Consider the following 24,654-nt stretch of genomic DNA (forward strand, 5'->3'; position numbering starts at 1 on the left):
CAATCAACGACAAGACGATCGAGGAGTTCTCGACATCAACATCGAAAACCCTAGATCCACTTCGACAAGATGTGAATAACATCAATTTTCGCTCTTTAGTGGTAGGTGCTAACTTTTGTTAGTGGCCCAGCATCCGCTATCGAGTCCCCACTCCCAAGAAAAAAAAAGTTGATAAACAAGGTACGCCGCCGTGTCAATTAGTTTTAAAGACTAATGTTTTTGGGAAGATTTGTTTGCTCAAGCAATAGGTATGAAGCATGTCCGAAAAGAAAATCGTGCGATAGGATCATCATCATCTATGAAGTGTCGCTGTTGTGATGAGTTTTTCGTCCAAGATCAAATATGTGCCATGAGGAAATAATAGATTATTATGAAGTTCCGTCAAGTCTTATTTCCAACGCATCAAAAATCGTTAATTTTGGAGATCGGTGTGAAGAGTTATGGAAAGATCTTTCAACGCTGCGCGTTCTGAAATCTCTCGGGACGAAGCGTAGCGCCGGAGTAAAACAAGCATAACTTTTTCATCCGAGGTCCAATTTGGGTAAATGACCACTTGTTGGAAACAAGATTTGATACACCTCACAATGAGCTTGGAGTTTGTTACATGTTCTGCACTGGACGAAGGAGCAATTCAACGAAGAAAGGTGCAGCAGCAAACAATGGAGAAAGTGATGACGATGTCAAAGGATGATTGGAAGGCCGAGTGCACAAAAGATGATGATTTGAAGTTGACCAAAGCTGGAGGCAACAAGATTAGAAGAATCATGACACCACCTATCTTCTCCATGGGGTGCTCAAGAAGCTTCTAGTCAAGTGCAATCAAAGAAAGAGACCGCTCTGATCATCGACACAAAGCACGGGAGCCTCCTTCGATCCCGACACCTTAGGCAAAGCAAGAACCATGGAGATAGACCATTTGTGCCATGCTACTCACTGGTGAATCAATGGTGATGACCTTGAAGCCTAGGGACGCACGACACTACACTCCAAAGACCACATGATTGAGATCATTGACATCTTCGGATGAATTCACAAGAAGATACTGTTCTCATCAATATTCTGCTCGACCTCAGAAGAAAATTGCAGTATATTTTTGGATATTCAAAAGCTCCACGAAGTTCCAATTCCAATGAATCAAGAACCAACTCAATCGAAGTTTCCCACAAGAAGTTATGGCCAAAACATCGAAAGTCGTGTACTCTGAAATTTTCTGGACAGCACGCAGCGCTAAAGTAAAACGGTCATAACTCTTTTGTTTGGACTCCGTTTAAAGCGAGTGACCACTCGTTGGAAAGGTAATTTCATAAAATTTTCAATAGATCTATATTTTGGTATATGTTCTGTTGAGTGTACAGGAGAGATTCTACGAAGAATAGGCAGGAGCAACACGATGAGAACAAGATAGAAAAGATGACGATGACAACAATGAAGAGGAGCTTGGGCGATGTTTTCATCAAGCGTACATGATAAAATTCAGAGGCTTGTAGCAGAGGAAGAACCCCAATGACATTGGCAAATGAAGACACAAGCGGTCGACCTTCGACAAATGAAGATGTTGCAAACAAACCACGACGGATTAGAAGAGCGCAACATTCAACACATGGAGACGTGAGAAGCAAATCACGACGGACCACGAGGAGTGCATCAAGATGACATCTCACACAAAGCACCACGACTCCAATGAGTATGAAAAAACTCCGAGGCTAAGGTATACAGTGAATTCTCAAGCTTCTATTGGTTTTGTTGATAATCGTTAAAAATCTCATGCTCGAACCAATAGTCGGAATGAAAGTTTAAATTCTATGCCTTGTTCTTTTCATGATGATAGGCTAGAGTTTCTTGAGAATATTGATTTCATGCTTAAAAAAAACCTCTGCCTAATGATGAGCTCCGCGCTATGCAAGAAACACATGCTGCATTTAATTACACCATGTCTTGATGATGAAATTTAATTGAGGATGTGATTATGTTGCATATGTTTACAAATAATTGCAAATCTCGATCTTGCTTTGCGCTTGGTCAAGCTCATGACCCTAAAAGAGCACATGTCGGGAGAAGCCCCGAATTTCACTAACCATGCAGGGCATGAAACTCAAATGATGAGGAAGGAAACTGAGCCCAAAATTTTGAACACCATCATCAACATCTTCAAGTTTCAAGAACGGACGTCGCTAAGCCTCATCATTTTTTTGCACAAGTCCATAGATTTACAATGCAAGAAAGTTGAATATTCAGGATCTCCATCAAGTCCTCGGTTCAACGCATCCATGATCGATACAATTGAAGACCCACTGGAGGAGCTATGTCTCAAACATCGGAGATGCACGTGCTGAAATCAGCACGGGGCAGATTGCAGTGACGGGAAAAAGGGGCATAACTCTCTCAATTGGAATGTGTTTTGGGCAAATGAAGACTTGTTGGAAAGAAGATTTCGTGCACCTTGCATTGGATCAATTGTTTGGTGCAATTCCCAATCTGGACAGAGAGGGAAATTGGTGAAAAGAAAGGTAGCGACGAAGGACAACAAAGAAGGAGGTGACCATGATGTGAGAGACGATTGGGCAAGATTTCCATTGAGCGTGATTGATCATGTCCAACATAGGAAGTGGAATAAGAGCTGCATGGAACACCTTCACCTCTTGCATGAAGGACCATGGCTTCACATCAATGAGGAGGTATGTAAGAAAGTCGAGCTCTATGACTCTAAATGAAGCGCTTTGCGGGAGGCAACCCGATCTTTTATTTTATATATATTAATATGACCGTCTACATTGCACTCTTTAATCGGAATATCAAGTAACATTGTACCATTGCTCTAATAAAAACCACAACTTCATGTTGTTCACTCTAAATGTTATTGAGGGAGCTCTTTGTTATTTGATCTTGGGAAACTTGTAGACCTTTTTGTGTGCCTATTAGCGTTTTGAGTCTTTTTCTTTGTGTCCTTTTAGAGGGAAATATGAAGTGTTACACCACCCTTTGATTCTAAACTTGTGGCTAGTTAACTTAGGCTAACTTTTTGTTTTATTTTAGACCACCTCATCATGTCATATCATTTTGTTCATCCACCCCGTGTTGCATTGCATACCATGTTGTTCGTCTCACCCTTGCATTGCATTGCATTGCATGTTGCGTTTAAAAAAAACCTTTTCTAAAAACATTGACTAGCCTCGCTTTTGAGATCCTAAAACCCTTAGGAAAACCACTCATAGAGCAATCCTAAAATCATAGGGTATGTTTTTCATTCAAAAAAAAATCTAACTTTTGTTTCTCTCTAGTTTTTTTTTGAAACCACCTTAGATAGAATTTCTATACCCAACACTCTCTCTCTTCAAAATTTTTGTTTTAAGACAAAAAATATAGGAAACCCATAAACCCTACTTCTAAAACCTTGTTAGCTCGGTTGCTTGATCCTTTTTCGATAAATAACCATTTCGTTGACAAAAGCCTCACTTCTTATGAAGTTCTGCGAAGGCTTTTTGTCACTCTTAGCAATTGTTTTTGAATAAGCTAGTTGCGGAACAACATCGATAGGTCTTTTCAACCTTGCTAACACTTATTTTTGCTAACTTTGCATTTGCACTTTGCGTCCATTCCATTGTTCATGCACTCATTTTGCTAGCTTGGTCTCAACTTTATTGATGAAAGCTTTCATATCCATGTTAATGCTTCACGTGAGCATTTTCCTTTTTGCAATCTTGTGTAAACATGGTGTTTAGACATGATTGAAGACCATCATCATTTAGTTACCAAGCTATAAGGTTGCATTTGGTTGGTTTATAAGCTTTGCAATGCGCTTTATTTTTTCTTGTGCTATGAAGGCCTATTGATCTTGGGATAGACATGGTGTTTTGACCTTGGTTAAATAAGTCTTTGTGCTATGGAGAAGTTCGGCAATCTAGTTGTAAACATGGTGTTTAGAACTAGCTGTAAACATTATCTTTGTTTATATACCTTCCTCTCATTTGCATTTACACTAGCACACACGTACACTCACTAGTTTCGCTAAGCTAACTTTGCCACAAATTGAGATCTTAGGAATGGTAGGTTTGTTGGCATTTGTTTCTACTCCCGACCGTCACCCCGGGGGTAGTGTGTGTTTAAAATGTTTTGCAGGCATGAAGAAGCGTTCCCACGAGTTCAAGGCCAAAAGAATTTCAATCAAGATCGTCAACATCATCGAAACCCGAGAAGGACGCAGCTGTTTTCATCAATTTGAGAACATGTTCAGAGCTGTACAAGAAGCAAAAAGTTGATATTCAGAAGCTCCATCAAATTCTCATTCCAACGCATTCAAGATCAATGAATTTGAAGACCCGTACATGGAGATATGGAAAGAACATTGGACGTTGCGCGTTCTGAAATTCGTCGGGACAGATTGCAGCGCTGGGATAAAATAGACACAACTCTCTTGTTCGGAATCAATTTTGGGCGAATAAGGACTCGTTGGAAAGGAAAATTCGTGTACTTCACAATGGAGTAATGTTTCAGTAGAGGTTCTGTTCTGGAAATTGAAAGAAAAAAAATCGTGAAGATGAGGCAGCAATGGGACAACGAGGAATTGAAGGTGGCGACGACGACGTGAAGCAATGATTGGGACCATGACTTAGTACAAGAAGAAGTTGAAGGAAATTGAGGCAACAAAGGTGAAGACACATTGAAGATGATATTCATACGCATGAGGGAAGGACTTCAAGAATTTCAAGAAGGTCCATCTTCTCCTTCCACGCCTAGCATCATGCTAAGCATGGGGGAGGATTTCGTGGACAAGGAAGAAAGATCTCATGGAGTAAGACAATCACAGTTGCCACAAGATGCTCATGATTCTTCTTCCATGCTTAGCTCAATGCTTAAGTATGGGGGGAGGCCACGCTACACTTCATTACGAGCATCGAGAAGGACGGTAATTCTTCCTCAACTCTCTCTTTTTCTAAATGCTTGTACATATATGCCTTCAACCATAGATGCAACCTTTGTATATATCTCTCAACCTATCACATGGCTTCTAGAAGGACAACCTAGTTTTGTTTTTGTTTTCAATAAGTGTAGGATCACCATCACTTTGTGCTCACCACATTGATACATTTTGGCAATGCCTTATGCTTATGGAAAAATGATGAAAGTTGCTGCTTTGTTTTACCTACGCTATGTTATATATGACTTGACCATTTGCTCTCAATTAAATGGAATTAAAATGATTAAATACCGGCTCTTTTATTTGTGGAGGTTAAATGACTAAATTCTAAACCCACATATTCTATGTTGCTCTTTGATTTAAGTCTACCGATGACCTTATACCTTGTGTTGTTTTATTTTAAAACTTAATTCCTATGCTATTTAAATTTTTGAATCTCTTGCAAAGTTCTACCTACCAAAGCCTATACATACACATTGTTTCATGATGAAACCTTTAGATTGCAAACTTATATTTTGATGAGTTGGATTAAGATTGATTTCTTTGGTACGAGACTAAGAAGCTGGTCATTCCATTTTTTTTTGTGTAACCTTCTTTTTGCTAGCCTATTTATCCATGCATTGTGAATTTCTACTTCGGGAATTTTGCAAACCTCGCTGGATATCCACCCTAAACCAAAAATATCTTTTTGTGATTACCTCCTTGACCACAACCCAATTTGAGTATGGATTATCATTTCGATGGAATCAAAAGAATCAAGGGAACCATATAAAGAAAATTTTTGGGAGACAAGGCTCACCGGAGATTCAAGAGGTTCTACGAAGAAGAAGGTGAATTTGAGATACTTACCCTAGCTAGTTGGTTCTCCCACTATTCATACTCGAGGACGAGCATTCGTTCAAGCATGGGGGGATGGCTGGGTAAGTATTCTATGTTATCAAAAGTTCTAAGGAGTAAAAAGATTGAAAAAAAGAGAAAGAAAGAGAAAAATGAAAAAAAAGAGGAGAAAAGAAAAATGAAAAGAAAAAAAAGAGAAGAATAAAATGCTCCTTAGTTCTCTTTGGCTTCATTAATTTTCCAAGTTACTTTGAAGAACTATTCCATACTCAAATCTTCCAACCATGTGCAATCCACTAACGAGAACTTCATTTGTGTCTCGGGATCATCCATTTGCCACTTGCACATGTCCACCTATCTAAATGTGTGTGTTTCATCTTTCCCCCTGTCCAACATTATTTTCTAATGGCCTTTTTGACTAGTCTCGGTAATTCCATTAGATCTCTCTCTTAGTTTGATAATATTTCAAGTATAATATTTTGCTAGGATTGTTTTTACCTACCAAGCTCCACATAAGCCTTCCACTTTTATATATGAGTAGAATAGGTTGAAAACAATCTAATGTAGGCTTGAGCGACTTGATGAGATGAGTATTTCCATGATCTTTTGCAAGAGAACCTCACTTATGTTTGATATGCATTCTTTTGAAAACTCTTCACGATGAAACAAGGTAAAGGTTTGAAGTTCGCTTAAGTTTGAGAGCATTGTATTTATTTATTATTGTGGCTTATTCTTTAATTGCTAGTCTATCTTCCATAATGAAAAAGTAGCCAGTTACAACATGAACTTAAATGCTAAATACTTGAGAGAGCAATATGTCTTGTTATGTATGACTAAGTGCAGAGAGGACATTGAGGGGCAACGCTGATTTCTTTATAAGCAAAGCTCCTGGACTTACTCGAGGACGAGCAATGTTTAAGCATGCGGGGAATGTTGGCGCTCCTTAAGTACCCCTTTTATCCCTTGTTTATCATTGATAATAGCATGAATTTAATATCAAAATCACTAACCGTCATAACCCCGGCCTAATTATTGGTCATTTTCACACTTGCACATATATTTTGGAGGAACTTCGTTTTTGCAGGTTTTTGGCCTATTTTGAAGCATGAAATGACGAGGCCCGTGATCGAGTACTAACACAGAGAAAGACGAAGGCCAAAGCCCAAAGGAAGGACCAAAGCCCATGTTGATTCGAAGCCCATTCACGCACATCCATCCTCCAAGAGAGCCCAAAGGACCAAGCCCACGAAGATGAGATCAAGATACTTCAGGATTAAGCAAAGCAAATGAAGATTTAAGGAAGGATTCCCTATCCTATCCTTTCCTTGAAGATATCTCGAAGATAACGACGTCCAAAGGGGTGCAATTGTGAAGGACAGAAACTCTAGAAGATGCGAGAAGTCTACACGCCAAAAATGAGACTGAGGTGAGCCCAAAAAGGGGTAGGCTGGTGGGCCTAGGCCGGCCGGCCCAGCCCTTTTCTGAGGCGGTTTGCCTTCCCCTTCGACCGGTGGCTTCCTCGGCTTATAAATAGCTCGCACCTTATTCAACTCGAAGCATCCATCCAACCAGAACTCGACGAAAACCTAGGGCCAAGACCGGAGGGAGACGACGGCCGCCGCAAGTCTTCGAAGTTGTTTAGGAGATGGCTTAGGCCATCCCTAGCCGCCATGGCCTCCCTGCGTGGTTGTGTCATGGTGGAGTTCATGACCTAGTTGGAGTCGTCAATGGTGTATACGCGGTGGTGGCGATCCAAACGAATCTATTTTGTGAGTAATGTCTTCATGTCATCCGATCTTTTTAGCGATCATGTCTCTCCTCTTTCGATTTCGTTATTGCTTTGGGTGCGCTTATTCCTAGATCTATTCTCGAGATAGATTGCATGGGGTGTTCTTGTAGCTATGGTGGCTAGGAGTTCATACCGGATCTACCCAAAGGGGGTTCGACTTGCTTCAGGGTATCCCATTGAAAAGGGGGGCGTCGTGACAGGCCGTCTCCACAGAGTAGGTTGGGTATCGAGGGATCGGATTGGAGGTTTTGATTTAAAGAGGCTTTGGATGAGATGCATGTTGAGCTTACTCGTTTAGCTAGAACTACAACTAGACTGCGTGTGATAGGTTTAGTCATGCCTTCGGTCATGCTTTATCCTTACCGATGTTCATGGATGAGATCAACCTTCGTACATCACTCATATTTATCAAAGGTTCACCTTTTATATGCAATTAATGCTTCATGTTAGTATAGATCCGTTAGATTAGATGGAAAACCCTAGTAAGTTCATTGTCGATCCACGGATTGATAAACCTTGGGGGAATACTCTAAGGGAAAAGCTACCACGAACCGTGCGCTTGCGGTATACAAATCGGGGGCGTTAGTGAACGTCAACACGCATGCCCGTGCACACGCAAGCATGGCCTTTGGCCCCCATGATGCCCTGGACGCACCCCTGCACACATGCTCGCACCGCTCACCGCCGGGCCAAAGGACACGCCTTGGTCCTGGCCGCGTGCGTGCACCCCGCCGACCCGAGTACGCCTCCGCCTAGCATGCTTCACATGCGCAGCCCTCAAAGCCACACCTTTACCCCGCCAAAACCTGCCCTCACCGCTGTCGTGTCATGGCCGCGCCCACGCCGCGACATTGCGGACATGCCGCGCACACACTGGCTGCGCCACGACCCGCGCAGCCGAGCCCCGCTTCACTTTACCTTTCTAGGGCTCTGCCGTCCCAAACCTGGCCCTGCGTCGCCGCCACCTTGACCTCACCAGGAAACCCGCCGCAGACCTGGAGTTCCAGGCCCCGCGAGCGCACGGCCGAGCCCCCATCGCCGTCGCGTGTTCTCACCGCGAAGACCCGTCACCGCCGAACAGCGGTCGACGCACCGCCTGGCAAGCACCATCACCAAGCCAGGGAGGAGGAGGTGCTGGACTGCGTCGTCGCCGTCATAGCCGCTCACCGCCACTGTCGAAGCCCTCGCCCTGGCTCTGCACCGTTGACGCCGCCGTGCGAGTGCGCACCCGGACCAAACCCTTGCCTTGACTGCTGCCTGGTCCTTGGCCTTGGCGCATGTTCGCCTTACCCCCTCGATACCGCCTTGACTTGACCCGCGCCGCCGAGCTTGTCCTCGCGGTGCTCCTCGCCGTTGTACCGCCGCGGGATCGCCGAAGAACTCTGCCGCTAGAGGACTTTCCATTCGAAACATCATCACCACCGCCACCGAAGCCGGAGGAGAAGGGAAGCCCGAAGATCCGCCACACCTGAGACCCTAGACGCGCCACCGGACCCCGCCGCCGCGCCGCACCTCTGCTCCGCTGATGACGAGCCTCCGCCGGCCATCGTCTCTGCACCATGGCGCGCACAAAGCCGCTCGCACAGCCCCAGCCACACCGGATCCGTGCACTACTGCACGCAATCCCACCATGCCGCTGATGTGCGGGCCTCACCCGCCAACGGCAGCAACTGCGCCGTCACCCCGGGCCCGCCTAGCCAGTGAGAGTGGAAGAGGTAAGTGGGAGAAGCGAACCGGGCCGATTGCGGCCCAGTAAGCCGTATCCTCGAACTGAAACCCGAGCCGGCCCCTTTTGCTGCCGAGCCGCTAGTCAAGCCGGCCAGCCTTCCTAAGCCGAACCTAAGCTGGCTTGTAAGCCGCAGGCCGAGCCACCCACCCGTGTGAGCCGAACCTTGTTGGGCCGCCAGTTCTCTTTCGGCCTAGTAGCTCCTTAACCCTTTTCTTTTTCTGGTTTTACCTTGCACGCGGGCCCCACATGTAAGCCTCAAGTGAGAGACTGACCCGAGAGCCCCACTAACTTGCAGACCCGCTGACCTGTTGACCAGTCTGGTCAGCGTTGACTTTGTCAATGATGACGTCAGCAGGGCCCACTGCTGACGTCAGCGGACCTGACCCACTTGGTGATGTCATGATGACGTCATGCTGACATAGTCATGCCACATGGCACGCTCTGGTGCTGCCACATGTCACCTCTGTGTTTTTCTTTTTCTGATAATCATTTATTAATTCTAGAAATGCTTTAATCTTAGAAAATTCACAGTAATTCAACCGGATCTCCGAAAAATACGAAACCTATTTCATAATTCTTCTAAAATCATGATCCATGCGTTAGAATAGGTTTTGTTGTGAGTTGGATCTCTTTTGAGCCTGTTTTGTGCATTCTTGCACTTTGACCCTTGTATTTACATGTAATTACGATTAGGTCCTGATGTGGAGGAGTTGACTGACGTCTCGGACAACCGGAAGATCCAGAAGGACTACCCTGACACCCGGAGGACACAGAAGGACGTACCCGGAGACCAGAAGCCCCTCGGAGAACCAGGAAGACTACGAAGACCTATCAGGTTCACGCCCGTCCGCGATTCAATACTTATTAGGCATTGCTTGCTAGATACGCTACGCTCCCAAATTGAGTGTGATTAGATGAGCTTGCATGGCCATTTATTTATCGTATTCCTTGTTTCCCATATTTAGATGTGAATTGTTGTATGCTATTGCTACTTTGAGTGAGATTTGGGGTATGGGAATATATGATGTGATAGTCCTTGCTTGCTGGGAGTTGCCTCCACATATATGGGAGATTGGTGATTAGGTAAAGCGGGGGCGAGCGGACCCTTTTCTCTGATCCTCGGATCGAGAGCCGATGATTTAATGACGGGCAAAAGTGCCTCTAGCCTAATGGTTAGAGAACCTGAGTAGCACCTAGCAGGCCTGGGTTCGACTCCCCGTGTGAGAGAACTTAAACAGGCCTGCATTATTTAAAAAACTAAAAAAATAGGCTGGGGTTTCCCCTGCGGACTTCGGTCAAAAAAATGATTTAATGATAGTGTTCTTTCAGTTAACTAGATTCACAAAAAGATGATCATGTCAAGAAATTGAATGGACATATCTTAAGATTAATTACAAGATCGCTATGCTGTTTTGGTCTCCATGAATTCGGAAAACATGTGTGGTGTTGCAATATAATGTATAGCTTGATAAATGGTTACATATACAACTTGTGGTTTCTAATATGTCTTAAATCTGACTTTGTACCATTGCGAGATTGGTGTTGTTCTTATTTGTATGAGAACCGATAGATAGTGATTCCATGTCACATATAAGAAAGGGAGGGGCATTGGGGCATTGTGAGAAGTTAAAAAAAAGGTTAAAAGAATCACTCCTATCTTTAATATTATATGTGTATATATAGATACAGATATAGTCATATATATAATATTTTTTAAGAGATATAATCAGTAGTTGAAGCCTTGATCATTGTTTATTAATTATTTTCCTCGAACAAAGGTACACTACCAGAATCCCGTTGTTTGTCGAGTGCCTAGGGCTTTGGTGAGAGTAATATGTTAGGCACTCGGCAAAGCAGCTGAGTCTAGTAGTTGATAGGTAGACAAAGGTTGGAGCCAAAGGACATGATGCCTTAGGGCTCTCAGTCCTCCGAGCTTTTCTGTTTGCGTGTTCGTAACATGTTATTTGCTAGCAAATGTGTCAGTATGTTGCAACAAAATATACAATTTACTGCATGATCATTTAGACGATTTGCAGCTCGGAGACTCATTCGATAATCATGCCATTTGTTTCGATATGTTTTGGAAGTGACCGTTGCTAGAGATACAGTATGTCCTTGAGTTCTTATATTTAGAAGATATTGCTAGATATGTCGTTGCACACCCTAAAAAAGCAAACACTTTGGCCTCTTTTTTCTTACCCTTCATTAGATGCTATGCATTATTAGAACAAAAAGGACAAAAGGGAACATGGGAAACCTCACTCGATAAAGGAAAAAAAGTCCGAAGGGAGCACAGTATATATACTTTGCAGGTGATCCTGGTCCACAACTTTTGTTTTCTTTATACCAAACTTAGTACACTGGAAGAGAGAAGGGATTTAATCCCAGTCGCCGAAGGCCTTTACTTCCGGTTATGCAACCGGGAGTACGCTTTCGGGACTAAAAGTGGACCTTTAGTCCCGGGTGGTTTAGGACCAGGACAAAAGTGGCTGTCATGGCAGGCGTCGTTCCAGGCACATTTAGTCCCAGTTAGTAATGCCAGCTGGGACCAAAAGGTCCTTTTTTCGGTTTGTTTCATTTAATGATTCATTTTGTCTTTTAAATAGGTTTTAGAATACGCATTTTGTGCTGCAAATAATATATGTATTACGTAACTAACGTAAATCAGTTGTCATCACAGGCTTGCATTTACAAGTACGCAACATATATTAACTAATAATTAAAGTACACATGTTTGAAAGTACGCAACATATATATTTACAAGCTTTCATTGTTCTTCATTTCTAGATCACATATTAAGTTGTCATCACTACAACTTTGTCTTCCATGTTTCGTCGGGGTTGAAGTAGAACTCGCCATTGGGATTTAAGACCTGGTCATTGAGAAATCCTGCAATGGTCTCTTGCATTGCCTCGAGATGTTTATCTTCCAAGGTTTTTTACATCAACCATGATGTCTTCAATTCAAGTTAAATAATAAGTATTAGTATATATGTATGATTACTTATATAAAAAATATCAACGTTAATAACAAATGAGTTGTATATACGTACCATCTCTGCCTTTTTTTTTAGATGATGCGTTCACCATGATGCACTCGCAAAGATAGAGTCCTCAAAGATTAATTCATCATATATATGAAGCAGCATATGGAATTGAATAAAGATTAATTCATCATATATATGAAGCACCATGAACTACTTACTCTGGCTACGTGTGCTCGCAGTTCGTCTTTGCAGTTGGTCATATTTTGTTTCTGAATCATTTGTGCCCAAACGCTGCCCAATAAAATAAAAATATTTACACCATTAATTATTGCATATGTAGAGAGACTTAAACATTGTGTGTATATATAACCGTCGAAGGGACTGCAATTACCCCTGGATAATATCTAGCATGTCCTGGTACTTTTCTTGGTCCCATCTCAGCGAGTCAAAGACGTTGATAGAACTCTTTTGGATATTGATTTCAATCAATATCCAGTGTTCACTGCATATACGCATACGCAGGCATAACCCTCATTATTTAACTAGAAAGAAAAGTAATTACGAAGCACATGCATGACCGTCGATAGAATGAACACTCACAGGAAGTTGTAGGGGAAGACTATTGTTTTCTTCTTGCGGTGCATCTCGAAGAACATCATGATATTTTCCCGTGTCTCCTCTTTCAAACTTTTTAATTTTCTAGGGTCATTGTAAACGATATGAGGATCAATAAAATCCAATTTCATCATCACGCCCTTCGTGTCTCAACTCTCGCATCACAAATCTACATATATATAGAGTCAGGATGATATTAGACACATACACATGTACGCACATAGTGACTTATTAATAACTAACAGAGAAAGAAATCACTTACAGACAATAGCAGCTAATGATGGTTTTGTCGAGGGAGTCCCGGTGGAATAGTTGGTGCAATTCAGAGAAATCAATGAACCTCACGTCATCGCCCCTTCCCCAATGGTCACTAATTCTGACATTAATTCCTATCTCTTTCCGGGTACACGCCTCGAGGGACCACTGGTTTAGCGCATACATTTGAGTACCCAGGGCATGGAACTTGTCAGGATTCCATAGACTCTGGCCGAGCTCATATGGCCATTTGTCAACGACCTGCGCAGTTTCAACGACCACTTTGCTCATGTCCAAGCGAGTGATAGAAAAGTAGTCCATAAGCTCGTTGTAATCAACTTCTCGACCAGGAGGAATATTGAAGTTCATGTACTCTACGTTTGAACCATATTCATTAGAAACTAGCAGTGGGGAGATGGGTCGCGATGTTTCTCCGAGTCGTGGAACACCTTTATTCCGCTTTGCTCTCCTTCTGGGGTCAAGTTCCTTGAGTAGAGTGTGGTTAAAGTCCGATGGTTTCGCGGTCTTAGTGGACTCCTTCCGTTTTATGTCCGCAGCATCCACTCTCTTGCTTAGGGCATGTACAACAGTCTAGACAACTGCTGTCTATTTAACCCATACATGCTGTCTATTTAACCCATACAGACAGCTAAAAACACAGCTTGTACAAGGGTCGTCTATTTGGTTGTCTGCAAGATATTTAATTCATCCTTTGACACATAAATCATGATGATCTAGTGCATAATTTGATCTTTGTAGCCATTGTGTTGCATACATGAGAGAATGAACAATATATCCAAATAATTCGCATTTGAAGGTTTCTAACTTAAACATTTCACAAAATTAACTTCACAAAACAAGTACTACCATTTCAAGATTAACTGAAATATTTCACACATATAGTTATCCTACCATCTCAAGATTGTGGAATGCTTCACAAGAACAGGTACTGCCGTCTCAAAAACATTTTACAAAAACATGCACTGCCATCTCAAGAATCTGGAAGGCTTCACAAAAACAGGTACTGCCACCAAGGTCCTTTGCTCATTCAAGCTCCTTGTCAGGTTACTGCAAGGAATCATTCCAAAGCATTATGGAGCAACAATCAAGTTTCAATTGTTTTCACAGTCGATTGGATTTGACAAAAAAAGAAAAACAATAACAATGCAAAGGGCCCTGTGTTAATGGAATCAAGAAATGCTTAAAAGCAGTGTAGAAGTTCCTGTTGAAATCTTGAGTTGAGGAAGACGGCCATAATGGCATGGAACAATGGTGGTTTGATATAAAATAAGGAAGCCCCAGGGTACTGAACTACTGCATTTGTGATACAATATATAGTATAAACAACACATTTCATGCCATGCTTGGAAGTAAATCCTCAGACCTCAGCGAGGAAATACAACGAACAGCTACTGTGCAACACAACAGCTAAGCATCTGATCCAAAGCTTAAAAAGAGATTCGACGTGGGATCAATCATGAGTTCATGACATACCAATGCCAAGGTTCTCCCTCGGCTGTGTTCAGTGAGCTCGTGAGGCAGCTCGAGCAGCCTGCATGACTCACTGACTTTCCTGCGCCGTCGCGAGCTACCGGTCCCACGCCGCTGGCGCTTGCTCCGCCCAGGTGACGCCGCCGTGGTCTTCCCGCCCCGCGCCTCCAGTGCCGTCGCGGTTTCCTGCTCGCACGCCACGAACGCAGCTAGGAGCTTCCACGCTGCCGCCACGGAATGCTGAACTTGCCGCCGCTGCAGTTTGTGGGTGGGATTTGGTGGAGGGGAAGGGGATGGGATAAAAGGGCGCGCGACTTGCCTCCATCCACAGATTGCGCGCGCGCGGAAGTGTGGAGCAGCGGATCCGAGCAGGCATCGACGAGATGAAGCAGTGCCGTACAATGCAGTCGGAGCCGTCCCCAAGCCCTCGGAGCACGAGCCCCCGCCATCGCCTCACGAGGCGACGAGGTGACCGTCTACTCGCCCGGCAGAGGGGTTTTCTGCAAAAACACCAACATAGAGACAGCAAATAGACGACCATGCCCTTAACTCATCTGGAGGTAGGAAGAACGGCTTGCCAGCATCCGCCAATGCCTTCTTCCTCACATCGTCTCGTGCAACGAATTTATTGCATATTTCTTTAACCGAAGCATCTAATTCCTCCATACTCATTTCACCAGGCAATTTTTTGGGTTGGCGCTTTGTTATTTTCTTCGTAAATTTCTTGACCGTCTTCACCTGGGAGGAGACATTTCTCTTCTTTGAAGCTGCCTATGTCATGGGAGAAGGCATTGGAGACCGAGTCGGTGATGGCACCTTTGCCTGGGACAAGGCGGCCGGTGCTGGGGAACGCCACCCTGGAGGCGGTGGTGGCGGCGGTGGCGACTGCCTTGGAGATGCTAGGGATGTCGCTGCGTCATCTACCCCATCGTAACCACCGCCCGGAGAAGTGTGGTGATGGTCTGGGGAGCCGAGCTTTGGACTACGGTTTATGGGGGCCCCACTGTGTGAGTACAGAAAAAAACTATTATTTAAGCGCCCATAGAAAACTAATGAATAAAAATTTCATTCACTTTCATCTGTACCTTTGCTGAGGTAATGCAGGAGGCAGCTCTGGCTTCGGCATCCCAGGAATAACAATGTAGCGTTTGCGCCATGCAATGAATGTCTTCTCTGCTTCTCCTAGAGTCCTGATATCATCACCTCCAGGAATGTGAAGAGGCAGATCGTTGTAACCTCTGGTAACTTTATCCACCGAGACGGCAGCATATCCAGATGGTATTACTGCGCCGTGGATTCTTGGTGTGTTGGTATGATCGATAGGACTCACAATACCAATAGCCACCATCACTGTGCCATCATCCTTTTGAATGTGCAGCTCACATGTTGTAAAATGACTAGTGATGTCATCCATAGGGAAGCGCTGAGCCGTATCATCTAGACTTGGCTATTGCATGGAAGCACAACTGCTTTTCACTTGATGGGACTGGGTACCCAGAGCTGATGTATTAGTAAACCCCACGGAACTCAATTGTGTCTGCACTTGCCTTTTGATTTCTTCTTGCATTATCACTTGCAATTCTTCTTTTTGCTTTTGCGTTGCAAGCATCAGTTGCCGTGACTCGACATCATATTGCTGCAACGTGCGGATATGCTCTGCCTCCATTTCCCTCTTTCTCTTTTGGGTTCTATACATACCTATGTCCTCAGGGAAACTAAACTTCCACAGAATGTTCCCTTTGCCTCTTGTTCGACCAGCGTGCTCATCGGTCCCAATGATATCTGACAGTTCATCTCTCTCTCTGTCGGGCTTGAACATTCCACTAGCTTTGGCTTCAAGAATATTTAGCGATCTTTCTATTGCTCTTTGGAGTTTTTCGCCATGAATTACTGTCGACGAGATATTGCCAGCAGTCCACCGAGGGGGTTGCCCACGATGGTAGATTTGTCGAGGGGTGCACAAGACCGAGATCGAGAAGGTTGCAAAGGACACAAGACACACGATCTATCTAGGTTCGGGCCGTCGAGGTGACGTAATACCCTACATCCTGTGCTTTGCTTTCTGTATTGGCTATGCCTCAAGGAGAGAACATGAGAAAAGAGGGGGTCCCCTACCAGCCTTATATAGCCAGGGGGTAGGGTTACATATCCGATCTTCTACCTTCTATCTAAGGAAAGATATAATCTGTTACAATATTGCGGGATTGAGGTCTATCCTATCAGATCGTCGTCTTCGGGATATCCTCCGGGTATCACGCGGGGGCGGCAGTTGATGCCTTGGCCCGTAATCCTCCCTCCTGTGCCAGGTCGCCCTAGTGGGCTCGGCCTAGGAGAGATCGGCACTCGACCTCCTCGTCGGGCCAGGTCGCCCTAGCGGGCTCAGCCTCGAGAGGTCGGTGATCTTCATCTTTGTCAGCCGAGGTTGGCCTGGCAGGGCTCGGTCCTCCGAGGTCGGCGTGGGGTCCTAGGGGCCATTTCCCCACAGCTAGTCCCCGAGCACCTTGTAGGCTTCAAGCAGCGTCATCCAGCCGAGGTCGTCGAGTGACGTCGGGAGGTTGGCGTCAAGGCGTCGAGGTCCTGAGCTGTCCCGTCGAGACCTCGTCCTGCCGTTGAAGGTCGGCGAGTGAGCGACCGGTGGCCCGAGCTCCAGAGAGGTCGGTAGGTTGTCTTCATAGATACTTCAGGCGGTGTGGCGAGGTCGGCAAATCTTCATACCGCTATGCCGAGCTCTAAGACGTCGGTCAATCTCAGAGCTCGCAGATGTCGTCGAAGAAGGTGTAAGGTGGTCTTGAATCGAAATTTTTTTGAAGAACCTGTTCTTTCCACAAGTGTGCCCACGTTCACTGAAAAACATGAGAACACCCTTGTAATCTTGGTGATATCCATCCTGTAGTAAATCATCAGCAGCTCTGTGGAGGCGCATTCACCGCAATGTGAAGTGTGCCCACTTAGTCCCCGAGCCTGGTAGCAGGTGGCGTAGACAAATGGTGCCAAGGTTTAGAATACCGCAGAGCCATCTTGTAGTCTTCATAATCTTGAACAAATCTAGCACACTCACCACAAGGTGAAGTGTGCCCACTTAGTCCCCGAGCCTGGCAATAGGTGTTGGAGACACATGGTGCTAGGGTTTATACGAGAACCATCCTTTGATCTTGAAAGTCTTCTATAAGAAACCTGTGCAAATTCCCTGAGATCGACGAGGGGGCCTTCGATAAAATTCCGCAGTTTCTTGGGTACTTGTCAGTACCTGCGCTTGGCGCGAGGGCAATCTTGTAATTCTGCTGCACCGTAGATGGTAACCGCCCGCTGATCGTGGGCGGCCACGTAGCCCTGGCGATTCCCCTTCTGTTAGGGCCTTGGCTTAATGGGCCGCGGGCCACCCGGGGAAGACGGAGCGTTCGAAGCGAAGGCGGTGCGGTTCCCAAAACTACTTGCCTTATAAGAGAAGGAACCACGGTGGTGAGGTGATTATTCATCGACTCCTCATCTCTCATCCATCATCTTCTGATCCGCAACCGAATATCTCCAGTGATTTGAGTGTGGTGATTGAGGTTCCACTCACATTTCCTCCCCAAACCAAGATCCAGTGTCGTTGTGGCGGGGGAGCCGATGGCGCCGAAGTCGAGGATGTCAAAGAAGGCGAAAACCACCACGCTTGCCAAGGCAAAGGAAGAGCAGCGTGCTCTTGTGGCAAGGCGGACAACGGAGTGGGTGCCGATGATGACCACGGAGGGGGAGTTGGAGGAACTCATCGAAGAAGGTTTCTTGCCGGACCAGGAGATCTCCAGCTATCGTGTGCCGGGGAGGGAAGTGTTTCCGATGCCAATGCCAGGTGAAATCATTACCTTCCTTGCTTTCCATCAGCGCAAATTTGGTTTGCCAGCACTGGATTGGTTTTGCTCAACTCCTCTCCTATTATCGGATTCCGCTGTACAACCTGACCCCAAATAGTATACTAGAAGCCGTGCTTTTTGTCAAACTTTGCGAGGCATTTTTGGGTGTGGAACCACATTTTAACTTGTGGTGTTACTTTTATCAGCTGGTACTTGGCTCTGGGGCTGGAGCCCAAAAAGTTGTGGGCGGCTACCAGTTTGTGCTTTGTGAGGATAGAAGGAACCAGTATATTAATCTTGATTTGTGGACTCAGGGCGTCTTGTGCAAATCCCAATGGTTTTATGTCCAGGATCCATATGAGCGGCTTCCGGAGGACGTCGATACTGCCCCCGTTCCATCATCGCGCTGGTTGGACACTCCAATGGAATTTGAGATGGATCAGGTGCGAGATCTTCTGGGGAGGCTGGCGGAGAAAGATCTGGATGGCGTCACTGTGGCCTTGAGTTTCCTTGGCATGCGCTTCCAGCCGTTGAAACAGAGGGAGCATCGAGCTTGGGAATTCTTTGAAGGGTGTAGTAGTCGTGAATGAGATGGGTGGCTTACTCATGACGAGCCCGCAGATCGAGCTAGGAGATTATTTGCACCAAGCATCCGGCTCCGTAGTTGTGGGAGGTCGCTTGGATATAATAGTCATCGTCCTCACCCTGCGGTATGTTCTTGCGAGTCGCCATTAGACTGTTCTTGTCTGCCATTATCACTCCTTACATCTGCCTTTTTCTGGTTTATCAGGGGTCCGAGGTGTATTACTCCGTCCTGCCCACCGCGGGGATACATCTTACGAGGGAGTTGCCGCTGGCCCGCGGTCACTCTGGTGATGAGCCCAAGAAGGTGGGGCCAGGTTGGAGCGGGAGCTTATCCTCGTCTTCTTCCCAAGGGGACATTGGTGCCATGCTGGATGCGGGGTCAGTGTCATCTCGACGGCGGTCGGCGAAGGATGTCACTTCCCAAAAGGTTGGAGAGAAACGCTGTCGGGTGGTGTCGTCGTCAGATGCAGTTGGTGAGGACCGGAGGCCAATATCGGCAGGTCAAGAGCACCTGGATGACCGGAGGCACCCTGCTGTTGTAGAGGAGGTAGCCCCTGAGAGTGGCAAGGGGTCGCCTGTGCCAGGGGCGACTCCGGAAGAGAGCGCAGCTGCAGCCCAAGGTTGGAGTAAGAGCCCGGCTGAAGAGCCAGAGGCACTGCCCAAAATGTCGGCAAGATTGATGGAGTGTGGAAGGACGCCGCACCGTGGCAGCAATTCTCGTGTTGGTGGTGTGCAGTCAATAGCGGCACAGAAGTACGTCGTGAAGACACACCGCGCGCCAAGGTTAGTCTGACGGCACACATCTTAGGTTCACTTGTCTTCTTGCTTCCGAATTGTGGCGTTAACTGCTCACTGCAGGCCGGAGGAGACAGGGCGGACCCGTCCGGACGAGTCGAGCGGCCAGGAGCGGGCGATGGCAAGCGCTGAGGTGCCATCTGTGCGGCAGAGTCCACAGAAGAAGGAGATCGGGGCATCGGTAATTCCCCGGGCGTCGCCGGGACTGTTGCTGACGCCTTCTGGAGGTCGTACGCCATAGGGGAGGGGCCCGGAGGCAACGGAGGAGGTCGTTGAGGAGATCCCGCGCCATCGCGCGGATCAGTCGGCCGAGGAACCAGCGCCGACCACCCGATCTTGTTGTTGGGTGGTGGTCGGCGATGACGTGATGTTGTTGGCACTCCTTAGCCTAAACGAATTACTCCGCAAGCGCACAGAGATAGATTGTATCTTTCACCAGGGAGTATACTTGGGATATCGAATCCAAAGAACGGTAAATCTTCGACCAAACCTAGAACTAGTTCAATCGGACCCACTAGGGGAAGGGAGGTAAGTGGGTAGAGGGTATAACGTCGGTTAGCCAACTCATTACCCAGAGGACTTGCAACTAAACTATCTTGATCTGCTTCGGCGGCTGGAAGAGGAAGGACTTCAGAAAGGGGTGAGAGGGGAGTCCAACAGCAACCTACAACTACTGCTATGAAAACACCCAAACGTGGTGGACTACGAGGGATGGACAGGGCTATCACCACCTGCCGCCTACCAGAACGGTTCCGTGGGGTGGAACTCAACCCTATGTAACTAACTAAGTCTAGGCACCACGCCTAACACTATCGAGTTACGTACTCCTGCCTCCTGACAAGACAGAAAGCACTCTCAAATAAGTAGAACTTGCTACTTACGTAGACTAGGGATCCCGCTGAGATGAGATACTAGCAAGATACCAACGAGAGACGAGGAACTTCACTCCGAAGATATTCCATTCCTCCAAGGTGGCTTAGAAAATGGAGTAAGGCCGAGAGAACTCGGCACCGCTCCTTTACTTTGGCTTTTGCCAAGACTCTCAACTCACACTCTCCCTATTCTACTAAGTGGGACTACATCTTGCTTGGACTCTTCTCCTCTCCAAATGGTGTGTGCTGAATGAGGGGTGGGGGCTCCCTTGTAAGCAAGGCTAAGGTTGCTTAGCTTGTAAGCACAGCTATGGTTGGCTTGACTTGGAAGCAAAGCTGTCCATGCATGCATGGCGGTTGTAACTTCTACTTGAGGGCTGCACACATGGTGCAAAAAGGTCAGGCCGGCCGGCCTCCCCTAGGCCGGACGGCCTAGGGTGTCGTCCGTTTTCCAACGCCTTTCTGCTGGACGTCCTGGATCACCCATAGATGTCAGTTGTATTTGCGTTGGTCCGAAGCGAGGCAGTTAGGGGCCTGGGGTTGTACCCCCTCGGCCCTCCGTTCCACCGACGTGTCAATCAACGCTTGTATTTTCCGCTTCAAGTCGGTTTAAGACTTGGTTCTGATTTTGGTCATTGTAGGTGGACCCAACTTGTCATGGCTCAAGCCTTTCGGTATTGGTTTATGCATTTTGTATAAAACCATGTTGGATTGGCTTGTATTTGCACTCATGAGCACTCTGACCAAAGATGAGCCTGAATTGCCAAGGTGGATAGGCCGGCCGGCCTGGCCTAGGCCGGCGGACCTGGGTTTTCTCCCATTTTAGCCAAATTTCGTACATGTTGTTCCAACATTCAAATACTCACTAAAACTTGTGGAACTTATTAATATAAGTGAATTTGGCATGAATATGACCTTTGTTTCAAGAAATCAGGTGGAGCGTTGGTGGTTAAAATCACCGATATCGACCACCAACACACCCCCACAGCCAGACTTTGCTCGCCCCGAGCAATAAGGTCGAAGAAAAGCGAAGCCTGGTTTCATGAACTCAAAGAATGCATAAGATTTATTTCTAAGCCTTCCTTATACCTTGGATTCTGGGTGGATAACACCTTCACCTTCTAATATTGATTCCCAGAACAACTCGATGGAGAACATGATTCACTTCCTTTTCTCTGTACTTGGAGGTTTTGCAAGATTTTCAAAACAGGAGGCATGCTCTCATCTCGTTCAACTCACTCTTAGTCTCTCATGTCTCTCATTTTGTGTTTGCATCTCACTAAGGTCTTTAGAGAAAACCTCTCCTACATTTAAATAAGCTTTTGTGTGGCTCAAGGTAGGGATAAACTTGCATATCTTCCTCATTTATTTTGCAAGATCAAAGATCCTGTCTTTGAGAGATCATGTCATCTTTTAGAACTTTGTCATGTGTATGTGTATGTTAGGGATGAATGTCCTTTTGAGTGGTGTTTGACTTTGGCTTCTCCATCTTTCCCCTTTGTCTTTTTTTTTTGCTCGAGTAAGATTGCTGCTCACTCTTTTTTCAGGGGGATGGAGAGCTTTTGGTGAACCACTTTTGATGGACTTTATTAATGAACGTGCACAGTGGATGACCAAAGTACTCGATGATCATGACATTTCTCGAAAGGCAATGATGTTTGATCAAGCTCAAAATGTCAAAAGATAGCCATGTGGGTTCAATTCTATTCATGTATGGCTCTGGATAGGACTTTGTATGGTTGAAAGAAAATGAGAATTGCCTTTTTTTTTAGCTTTTTAAAGAAACACTCCAAGACTTTGAATTAGAAAGAACATGTCTCTCATTTCATTATATCATGAGGGTCAATAAACAAAAGTTCAAGTGATCCTATCATGTAATAAGTTCCAAAGGTAACGAGTACTCGCATAAGAAATAAAGCTTAGCCACCTTTGGAAGGCATGAGTTCTCTTCCAAGAGTTTCATTCAAAATTTAATTTTATTTCATTTAGAACTAATTTGAATGAAATCAGGAATGAAAAGAAGGATGGGGTTGCAAACCTCCGTGATGAGTTGTTATGTCGATGTTTTGATTAGGCACGGGTCTAATCTAGCTACCTGATCTTGAGTTGCATCAAATTTTGCTCAACTTTGCCAAAGAGTCCGTCTCAGTGTTGTTCATGATGTTCATCTGCGCACTTGATGAAAATATTAGAATAGGGGGGTCGGTTGGCACACAAATGTGCACCAACCAACTAAAGAACAAGCATGAAGCATTTATTTCATTTTATTTTAGTTTTTTTTCAAACATAACTGGGTGCTTCTTAAACAAAACTTGAGAAATAAACTAGCGCCCATTATCCCAGACTAGGGTAAGGCACGTTTAAGGTCTGGCGATGACCATAAATGAGGGCTCTAGCTCGGATAACTCATAGTCGTTTATCCCTTTGAGTTCCGGTAGTTCGGGCTCGAGGAATATTTACAACATTCCTATCATCATCCTGGAGGGTTTATTAGATAAGGCACTTTCCACTTACTTCTAAGCTTATCACAAACAATCAAATGAAGGTGGGAATTAAAGAGTAGTACCTTATTTTCCCATTTCGAAATGCTTGATCTTGATCCGCTTATCGTGTCATCTTTTCATCCGCTCCTTGTAGAGCTTGGAGCTGTGGTAAGCCTACTTCCTCCATTCATCCAATTCAGCCCATTGGATTCGACTTTTAACCACGGCTGATAGAAGATCCATTTTTCACCTCTTAATTGCTCCGTGGGATCTAAACTCAAGGTCAACTGGTGTATGACAAGTTTTGCCATAGATCAGCTGGTGCGGTATTTGTCCAATCAGCGTCTTGAAGGCTGTTCAATAGGTCCAGAGTGCCTCGGGTATCATGCTATTCCATCCTTTCCCCATGGCATTAGCTATCTTTTGTAGAATGTTTCTGATCGTCTTGTTAGATATTTCTGCCTGGCCATTGGTCTAGGGATGGTATGGAGTAGCAGCCCGGTGGTTTTACTCTCAACTCGCTGAGACACTTCCTGTAGGTATTGTCTTGTGTAGTGTGAGCATTCACCACCAAACATGACTCTTGGAAATTCAAAGCAAGGAAATGTGATTTCCTGAATCATCTTCTTTGAATTCTTCGAGTCGGCCGCAACATAGGAAGTGCTTCATCCATTTGGACAAATAGTCCTTGGCTTCCAAGATGCATTTGCTCTGACATAGGGAAAGACTCAGAAAGTGAACTCCCCATATGTCGATTACTTCCAACTGAAGGTTGCTCTTCAGTGGCGTAGCTCTGACATCTTGGTCACCGCACAGATTCTTTAGCGTCTTAAAATTTGGTTGGCTAGAATTATGCATTCTGCCAAACCTAAGCATGGATACGGAATACTCCGTAGTGTCATCCTTATGGTAAGGAGTAGCACGCTTCAGAATCTCGCAGGTCTCACATAGCGGGATGCAGCGGTTGGAGTAAACCAATAGCACGGACTTCAATAGATAGGGGTTCTCCCAAGGGTGGTATTTGCTGAGGTGAATATAACTTCTTCTTATCTTCATCTAGAGATATATATATCCAGTCTCCATAAAATTCACTTAGTTCTCATACCTTGGACTAGATATAGTGATCTCCAGAAGAGTATCATCTCTCAAGAAGTCAATCGGTTACTCGAATCCTTGAGAGATGAGCAGCCACACAATTTTGTGCTCCTACCTTATCTCTGATTTCTAAATCAAATTCTTGTAGGAGCAGAATCCAACGGATGAGTCGTGGCTTGTCTTCCTTCTTGATCACAGGTGCTTTAGTGTAGCATGATCCGTGTATGCTATCACCTTAGCACCAACCAAGTAGGAGCTGAACTTAAGGCAAATACCAATGCCAGAAGTTCCTTCTTCGTTGTTGCATAGCCGAGCTCCGGTCAATGTCTTACTTGCATAAGATTTTGCATAATGCTAATTATCCTTGCATTGAC

At 45.4% G+C, this 24,654-nt stretch overlaps 1 long non-coding RNA gene across 1 annotated transcript; it reads right to left on the reverse strand.

Annotated features, from left to right (window-relative positions):
• Window positions 1-13,861: 13,861 nt before the first annotated feature.
• Window positions 13,862-21,286, reverse strand: LOC120712148. Its single transcript, XR_005690715.1, has 2 exons — window positions 14,621-21,286; window positions 13,862-14,194 (listed from the first exon to the last, which is right to left on the reverse strand). It is a non-coding gene; the product is annotated as an uncharacterized LOC120712148 (long non-coding RNA).
• Window positions 21,287-24,654: the final 3,368 nt, after the last annotated feature.

This window comes from Panicum virgatum, chromosome 6K (genome assembly GCF_016808335.1).
Source record: "Panicum virgatum strain AP13 chromosome 6K, P.virgatum_v5, whole genome shotgun sequence".
Classification (NCBI taxonomy): Eukaryota; Viridiplantae; Streptophyta; class Magnoliopsida; order Poales; family Poaceae; genus Panicum; species Panicum virgatum.